Source organism: Pelodiscus sinensis, chromosome 16 (genome assembly GCF_049634645.1).
Source record: "Pelodiscus sinensis isolate JC-2024 chromosome 16, ASM4963464v1, whole genome shotgun sequence".
NCBI lineage: Eukaryota > Metazoa > Chordata > Testudines > Trionychidae > Pelodiscus > Pelodiscus sinensis.
In genome coordinates, this window is record NC_134726.1 from 19,929,119 (window position 1) to 19,939,073 (window position 9,955).

Here is a 9,955-nt window from a genome sequence, read left to right on the forward strand (position 1 = left end):
GGCAACTGCCCCCCCCAGTCCTCCCTCGCTATGCCTCTGATTGGTGGTGGGTTTACCGCCCACCCCTCAATGATAGCAAACCGAGAACTGTCATGGTGGCTCCACTGGTCCATGGGACTGAGCTGGGATATCGTTCATCTATTTAATTCCCATGTTATTGACAGAAATTATAATGGACCATTCACAGATTGTTTCGGTTTCTTATGCAAATGGTGACATAAGATTTGAATGTGACCCGTCCATTACGTCAGAAAACTGGCCTTTTATTACTCCCCCTACTTCTGTGTGCAAGTCCATAATTCTGTTTCTTCATAAGGCTTTCTGTACGTTGGAGGGAGCACTGACCATGTGCTAATAAGCAAATGAATAAAATTAATTTAACCTCCCTAACTTGGCCTGATAGTGTCTGCTCAAGGGAGCTCCAGGGCTGAAATGCCTGGAGCGTTGCAGGTCAGCACTGAGAAATGCTGGCAGAACTGCATGGAAGGAGTTATGATGTGGACTGGCAGAGTTCCTTATGTGCTCTTGGCCTCTATTAATAAGCACTAAATTTTCTCTAAACTAACCAAGTATCTCAGAGAAAGACAGTGGGGGAGGAAAGGTGGTCCCTAACAAATAAGGAAAATATGACACTTGTTGAGATGAGTTCAGCATGGAACTCAGGCCTAGGAGGACAAAAGTACACCTGACTGAAATCAATGGAGTTATATGATGAGTAAATTTGGTCTCTTTATGTAACCCTGAAGAGCTGTAACACATGGAATGGATCTGTCTGTTTGCCAGTAACAGAAAGTACAGAGATCCTGTGTGAGTAATTTATGAGGGTGATATAACGTCCGGGAAAGCTGCCCTGCCTTCTGCTGATTGGGGCTGAGAGAACCTGAAGTAAACAGTTTCCACAGCATTCCTCTTGGATTGTGCTTGGGAAAAGGTGTGCACTAGACTGGATGCCCTGTCTTTGCAACAGAAGTCAAGAGAGTGGACTGCTGCTCTATTGGTTTGAGGACTCTGTGCAGGTGTATCACTGCTCTAACAGGATCAGGCCATTAGTTAATGTGAGCAAGTTCTAGCTCTCCAAAAGCACTGGAAATTGTTGATAAAGTTTTGAATTCTTTATCTTCAGATTTAATCTTAGTGCGGAGCTTCTCAGCTCTGGTCTATGGTTCCTGGAAAGTTGGTTGTGCACATGTTACTGGCTTCTCCTCTTTGTTTTTGCCTGCTAAATGCCATTATTGACAACTAAAAATCCTTTCCTACTACAGGTTAAACCTCTTTAAGTCTGGCATTCTCTGGTCCAGCAATATCCATGGTCCGGCATGATTGTAGTTAGCCAGATCAAAGGCATGGCCAAGTTTCCCGTGGTCCCATAACATTTGTTTACAGCCACCAGTCCTGGCTCTCAGTCTTTTGGGCTGTTATTTAACTCTAATTTACTCCTAAATGTCTTTTAAGAACCCAGTAAGAAGTGGAAGTGTTGGTAATGCTTCTAAACAACATTGGGGGTTCAGAAAATTCTCTGGTTTTGCATTAGTCAGTTTCCAAGGATGTTGGACTAGAGATTCAATCTGTATTACTTTTCTCTGCAGGCACATGGTATGCTTGCACCAGGGATGTTATGCTAACAGGAGGAGAGGTAATCACAAATGGGAGGGTCAATCCATAAGATGAGCTCAGTGTTAAAATATGGAAAAGTTCCATGTTAGAGTTGGAGGAATAACTGATTTTTTACTTCACTGGCAGTTCTGTACAATCAGAGAAATAATTTGGTTTCACCAAAATAAAATCAGATTTTTTTAAAAAATCAGCAAATGGAAAAAAAATCGATAAAACTTTCAAATGGGATTAAACTGAACATTTTGTTTAACACAAAATCAGCCATTTCATTTTGGGGCATTTTTTAGAAATGAATGGCTAGATTCATGAACTGGCTGGAGGAGGCAGTGGTATGGCCTTACTTGTAACCTTTAGCTCAGAATTTAAGGCTCTCCTGTGGGATATGGGCAAGTTCAACTCCCCCCTGTGCCTGATGTGGAGAAAGATTCAGAAAGATCAAGATCAGCATAACCCAGAAAATTTTTGGCTAGTTCTAGTCCATGTTATGGAAAAATTTGGGAATTCTGGTCTCAGAGCATCAGCTAAAAGCTCTCAAGGAGCTCAGGTTGCTGGGATACCAGAGGAGGGGATGAAGAATTGAATAATGGCTGGGATTGAGTCTAAACGCCCCTCTCCCCACTGACACACCCACCCACCTTCCACAGCATGGCAGTTGTGGCAGGAAACTGTGTGGTCTGTGTGGTGGCTAGCAGCAGATCTTATGAACTGTACAAATTACTGTCACTTGGCAGATTTATGTTGCCATGACGACACCATTAAATGTCATGCTGTTCTCCAGAGAAGTCAACTGTGTTATTTAAAAAGAGAGAGAGAACATAAATCAAAGAATGCAACAGACCAGTAGTTGGGGTCCAGCCGTCTGGACATTACTTGTGAAGCAAAGTACATCAAAACATCCTGTTGTAGTGGGTAAAGTATCCTTCAGATGTGGTACCTCACCAGGAAAAATTATTCAATGCAGGCCAGCGAAGCCACTAAAGCCACTGGCGTCTGATTTGTCTATGTGGTGCTGAACGAAACAGATCCATACCAGCCCAGATGAAACCACAACCAGAGCAGTGTAGCTGCTAGTCAGAGTGTTGCCAACTTTTCTGATTTTTCTAATGAGTCTCATGATAACTGTTGTTTTCCTTAAAGCCTCTGCTCCTGGAATCAAATGGATCTGTGATGATTTCAGCCTTCATAAAGGAAAAGCAGGGTTCTAGCTCTTGTGGCTGTGGAGAAAGCTTCATAATGTGACCTCCCCTCCCCCCCCAGTGATTCCTAAAGGCTCAAAAAAGCAAAGGGCAGATAAAAACCCCACAAAATTAATTCTCTTTACATAATCTCATGATTTTAAAGCCAATCTCATGATTTTGGAGAGCCTGACTCATGATTTTTGAACATTTGGGTTGGCAGCACTGGTGACAGACATTGAAAGCTCAATGTGATATTTTTCCAAGCCAAAAACTGCAAGGCACAGTTTCTCTTTGAATATTTTGAGGATTGCCTGTGTAGCAGAGATGCACCTCGCCAGATGCAGAATTTGGCACAGCACATGGTGGGTTATGTCATATAAAATGGGCTAATAGGATAACTGCTGCTGTCACGTGTAATCAGAGGGACTTTTTCAAGGGCTTTAACTTTGCACCAGCTTGTCGGGGTTTACTCAGTGGTGGTGGAGGAGGAGAAACTGTCCACAAGCACAATAAATGCGATGATAGGAGAAGGCAGCACAGGGAGAGAGACAGGAAGGAGGTTCAGCACAGTGGCTCGGGCATGAAGCTTTGAGCCAGACAGGAAATATGCTCCCAGGGAATAACGAGCATCGGAGGATGCAGCAAGTCATGTTTATCACGGGAGTGAAAGGTTCGAAAACTTGGATGCCTTAATGTGAAAACCGCCAAGGGCAAATAGAGAAGTCAGACAGAACCGCCTCAAGAGGAGAAGGTAAATGAAGCAAAGAGCAGAGGATACTAGTGGCCAGATTCTGATTCCTTTTCTCTAGCTGCAATCAGTCCCGTAGAAATCAATGAAACCACTCGTGCTCCTGTGTGAGGAAGAGGGTCAAAATCATCCCCTAAGGTTTGTCCCAGAGAAGCAGAACGCTGAGGAGTGTGGCCCTGAGAAGCAGACACGAAGATGGGCTTAAGATTAGTAGACAGCAAGCCTACAGGATGGAGCAGCTTTCCTTCTTGCTAAAATTCTGACTTTCTTCTGCAGTTAGACCCTGCATGTGGGAACTTAAAGAGGAGGCAATAGAAAAGAAAAATGTGGCTTAAATATGTATTAAAGCTGGAGCTACTGCTGTGCTGAATGAGATTGAAGCCGTGCTGCTAAATCTGTGTCTCCATAGGGTAGTATTCCCAGTTACCCTGCTCTTGCAATTTACCCAGCCTTTCCTCTCCAAGTTGTAATGAGCCACCTGTCTCCTGCTACCAGAACCAACAGAGGGAAGAGATTGCCTGACAAATACATTACTGTACATAATGTTGTGATTGTTTTTTCTTAGGTTGTGTGCTGTCATTCTCACCAGATTTTTAATGGACAGGATCCCGTTGGCACTGGCCAAAGCTCTGAAAAGAACTGCAGACAGAGAGAGCGAGAGTAACATGTGTCTCTAACATGTTTAGATTTGGTTGGCAGCCAGTTGAAGTTAAGGGAATTGAAGTAAGATGTTCAGTACAGTAGCTATTGTATTCATATTTTTGGTTGGTTGTTTTTCTGAAGACATACATGCTTGATGTGCTATCTGCGGAGCCTCTTGGTGCCTTCCCATACATGAAAAGCAAGCATGTATCAGAATGAATAAGGATGGATATCATACCCCTTTATCTGGCAGATAAAGCTCGATTACCTTGACATAGGGTTGTGATTTAAAGGACTGACTAAGGCTTGGTTGCCTTGAAGGCTACCAAACCTGGGTTCTCATGATGCAGGCAAAAATCTTTCCATGAGAATGCTTCCTTGCTAGTCCTTGTAGATTAAGCCCAGAAGGGAGCATTGACTCATCAACTCTTACTTCCTGAATAACACAGGCCATGGCATGTCATGCTGTTACTCTGCACTGGGTCCAGCAATTCGTGTTTGAGTGAAGGTTTGTCTTCACACACCACAGTGCAGCTGAACCAATGCAGCTGTAGCGCTGCATGTGAACATCCTACTACACCGGTGGGAGAGCGTCCCTCATCTGCATTGTTAATCCATCCCCTACGTGGTGCTGTAGCCACAGAACAGAGGGCGGGGAGGGATAGATTGGTATAATCCCCCAGGCAATGTAGTTATATCAGTGCAGAGCTGTAACCTAGCATTTCTTCCACAAAGACATCCAGGCTCAACTTGAAGACGGCAAGGCGTGGAGAAGCCACTGCTTACCTCTGTGATTGGTTAAATGGGATTCGTATCTATGACACCATAAAAAAGATGTGACCACTTGGAAAGTTCTACTTCAGAAAGTGAGATCATGCCAGGGAATAGCTCCAATGTAAACAGTTATGAATGGTCATTAGGGCAATTCTCCCCTTCCCCAGTCTGATATGTTTTAGACTGACCACCACTACAGACTAGTCCCGACGACAGGTTATTATTCTAAGGAATTTGATGGCCGGTGCTATTTAAAAGGACAGCATCAAGGTAATTTGTCTGACTATTAGCCTAATTTGACAATTGCACCATTCTGAAATTCATGCTTATGCTACCTTCTCCACTCATATTAATATATTTGTTTGCAAAATAATGTTCCTGGCCTCCTGGATGCGTGGCTTGTGATAGATAAGCATTGCCACTGTGCTGTCAGAAGAAATCGTCCCCATCTACAAGTTTGTTTATTGTGAGTCTAATAAATAAATCCATGGATGGAATCTTGAAGGCAGGGGGCCAAAATTTGCCCTCGACTAGGCATGCACAGCTCACATTGTCAAGGTAGATCAATGTTTAACGCTAACAGCCTTGACAGGGTGCCTTTAATAAAGATGAAAGAGGCAAGCAAAGAAAACATCTGAAATGGCAAGGCCACACTGTGTAGCTTGTTGCTCAGGTAACTGAAGGAGCTTGCTGTGAATTTTTAAAATGCATGATTTCAGACCTGATCCTGAATTTCTTGCTCAGAGAATTTTTTTCTTTGAGGTCCTCAAGAAATGTGTTTGAGAGGCTCCTTTGGGAACAGATCCTTGTTCTCGGTCTTAACATAAACAAACCGTATGTGCGCTTTCTGCTAGCCGTCAACACACAGCTTTGTTTCCTGAGCTAAACCGACTCTCACACCGGTTCGTTGGCTTTGATCCTGCTCCTTTTGAAGGCAGCAGCCAGGAGGTCTTTCTGTCCCCACTTGCCATGGTCAACATTTTCTAAAGTACTTCAAACTAAGGGCCAGTCTGTGACCCCTGCTGCATATGTACATAGAGGAGTGAGGGGATGTACCTGTGCCTGCCTCAGCATGGAGGGGAAAACAGATTCCATGGGGATTCTGGACCTCTTCAGGGGGAGGAGGGGCATGGATGGGTGGAGCTCTGGCTCTGTGCATTTCGCAGTGTGATGACCAGCAGAGGGGAGATGAAATCTTTGCCAAATATCAGGTTGGTACAGGTGACATCTGGCCATCCCCTGTTAGTAAAGAGATTTCTGGGTCATATTGTGACAGTGCAGTCCCTACCCTGTCCTAGTCAACTATCCACTGTCCTTTACTCAGAGTAGAGATGTGACTGGGTAACCAGTTAACCAATTACCTGGTAAGCATCACCCTCACTGGGTAACAGTTACCCGGTTCCCTGGGAGCTGCCCTCCGCCCATGGCCTGTGTGGGGACCGGGAGTTGTCGGCCAGCTCTAGCTGCAGTACAGGGACTGGGGACTGGCAGAGCCAGCCCTAGCTCCAACCCAACCACGGCTGGGGGACTTGAGTGATGAGATACTGGTTAGTTAACCAGTTAAATGTTAGGTTAACCTAACATTTAACCGGTTAACAAATGAACCGGATTTTACATTCCTAACTCATAGGCTAAGGGAAAGTTACACATGAGTCCTAATTGAAAATCAGATATTAGGACCTGAGAAAAAAAATCAGATTGTTATGGGTCAAAATCCCTGCTAATGCCCCTTAAGTCTGTGACACTGAACTACCCAAGTCTTATTTGCTACCTGAGAAGCAAAGATCAGACACGATTGTTTATAATTAACAAATTATAAAAGCACAGAAAAGAAAAGGAAAATTGTCTGCAGGTGAAAATTAGATCAGATGGGCAAGCTGATGGAATATGTGATATTTCCCTCTGCCTTGAATCTCACCCACTATTGTGGCTGCATAGTTTACTGTCTAGAACAAGTTGCCTTTCCCAGAGTGTAGCTTGCTGTTCAGCTACCTGTCAAAATGAAGACTCAAAAATTGTAAGGCTAAACATTCAAAGTGGCAGTTAGGCATTCACAAATCCTGTTAAAAAGATCTACACAGCCCAGAGCAGGGGCTAGAAATGCTAAGTTTTGACCCTCTTAACTAATAATGTGATTTGTGTATGAAATTTTAGCTCACTGCTTTGAAAAATGATCCCATAGTGGCTACCGTGTGAAGTTTAATGTAGAGTGCATGTTTGTGTGTGTGTGTGTGCGCGCACGCGGATTTCTAGACAATAAGACAGCCATTCCATTCTCAAGATGAGCACTCTTTGTCTGTGACTCTGTAATACTTTGTGCAGATACCCCAAACAATGACATGCGATAAATAAATATGCACTCAAATCCTGACCACACTGACGCAATGGAAATACTCCCAATGACTTCAATAGGGTCAAGATTTGACCCATCGTACATTGTGGTTTTGTGTCGGATGAACCACTGTTGGAAGTCAGGTGTGGGAAATCCCTCTCTTTTCACACAGGCTAACACTGGTAGTGCAGCCAAGCCACACAGCTTCACTCTGTAGTTGTGGATTTGTCAAATGGCCCTTTTGCCTTTACCAAAGAGAAGAACATTTGGGTGGCAGCAAAATTATGTTGGGGAGAGGGAGATCCATATTTTCTCCAAAACCATGGTCTCTGCTGTTGGAGAGGGGTGGTGATGCCTCCTGGGAGTCTAGCTCACAGAAGAAAATGCGAACATGAGCTGATCCAGACAAGTTCCAGGAGACTCTCTGGTAATATATCCAAATGGATTTATTTTGATTTTCATCTGAAATATTTTGGGTGTGGGGGTTGATTTTTTTCAATCAGAAATTGTTGCAGAAAGCCAACACATTTTTATAGAAAGTGTCATTTAGCTGAAAAAGTCAATTTACTAGCAAAAGGCAATTTTGCCGGAAAAAATGTGACAAGCCATAGCCCCTTGTTCTGTTGCTTCCCTTGGCTTTTCTTAAGACTGTCTCTCTCTCTTCTCTCTACTACAACTTCTTGTTTCGTTCAGGTCCTGACACTTGGCATATCCCTCACAAAACAGACTCCTACCTCCTGTCACATTTCTCTTTTACCCTTACTCATTCCATGAATCATTACAATGTTAATCTCCTCAATAATGATTTGTACATAACCCCTCCAAACTGAATTACCTGACCTGTTCCGATGTCTATATTGAAAATGGGAACAGGTAACATATTTGTAATTTGTAAGCACTGTGCATGTTGCAGAGTTTATTATTAATAGCAATAATGTTTCAGTCTCTGTATTAGGGATGTGTGAACCTCAGAAGCTTTTCAGTTCACAGGACTATCCAGACATCTGGAGGCTTATTTGAAGCTTTTCCAAATTTCCTTGGCCTGCATATTGTGTTGGAAACCATGCAATTTCCACTAAGATTTTGATTGAGATCCAGTTGGAAATGCTGCAATAATCATTTCCCCTGGTGTTCCAGTATTTCCAGTTTTTAGCTAGGCTAAAACCAGCACACATAGAGGTGCATGAAAAGTTTTTATTAAAATGAGCTGAGCAAACCTTTTGAATTTTAAAGGTTTCCATTTGGCTAGAGCTTGGGATAATGGTTCTAACTAATTTTTAATTTCTCTGAAGCAGTGATGGCCAGTCTTACTGTGTGTGATGGTGTCTGGTAGAAGATTAGGGTTCATCTTCATGATCTAATACAATGATGGGCAACCTAGGATACTGAGACTGCTGCGTGAATGGTCCTCCTTCATCTCAGTGGGCTGCAAGTTTGTCGTAACCAAGACAGTCTCCTGGATAAGGTAGTTTTGTTAACTGCACTTGAACACCTAGAATTTGCGGGGTGTGCCGAATGAGCTGTAGCAGCACTTTCATTGGATACAGAGCAAGTGCACAGCTCTCACGGTTAATGTTGTGTGCAATCAGCATGAACCTTGTTTCATGTGCCCATGTTTTATGTGTGTGTCACTTTAGTAATACCAGTAAGAAAAAAAACTATGTGGACTGAAAGCAGTGGAATCTGGTAGTCCTGCATGGGAGCAACAGTAAACAAAATGTCTGGCAGGCCAACGCCGCTGGGCCGCAGGATTCCTACCACTGATTTAACAGTTTGGGAATTTGATAAGCCTGGGCCCATCTCACACTGATGTTTCTGATCTGAACTTTGTGGGTGCTGGGCAACTAAGCTGGTCATTTTGGGGAAAGAGATGCACTATATTATTTCACTGGTCTCCAGCCCATTGGTCTCTATGGGGGTGCTTTCTGAGTCTGCTACTGTCACTCAGCATGTAGCATGGGAAGGGGTAGGGGAAGGGAAGCAAGAGGGTTGGAAGCAGGGCTGGATTACCCAATAGCAGACTAAGCACGTGCTTAGGGCACCAGCAAAGCAGGGGCACCAAAAAAAAAAAAAAAAAAAAAGAGTGATTTTACAGTATTGTTTTTATTTTGAATTACATATGGGGGGGGGGGGAGCACCATAATCTTTTCAGTGCTTAGGGCCTCTAAAGGTCTTAATCCGGCCCTGGTTGGAAGAGATCTCAGGAGGTCACTAAGTCCAGCCCTCTGCCCAAAGCAGGACCAACACCAACTGCATCATCCCAGGAAGGGCTTTCTCAAGCCAGAACTAAAAAAACCTCTAGGGATGGAGATTCCACCACCTCCCTAGGTAACCCATTCCAGTGCTTCACCACCCTCCTAGTGAAATAGTTTTTCCTAATATCCAACCTAGACCTTACCCCTGCAACCTGAGACCATTGCTCCTTGTTCTGTCATCTGTCACCACTGAGAACAGCCCCTTTCAGGTAGTCGAAGCTGCTATCAAATCCCCCCTCGCTCTTCTCTTCTGTAGACCAAATCCCACCCCCTAAGATCTTTACTCTACTTATGCTACATCGATGACATCTTCATCATATGGACCCAAAGGAAAGAGACCCTTGAAGAATTTCACTGAGATTTCAACAACTTCCACCCCACCATCAACTTCAGCCTGGATCAGTCCACGTGA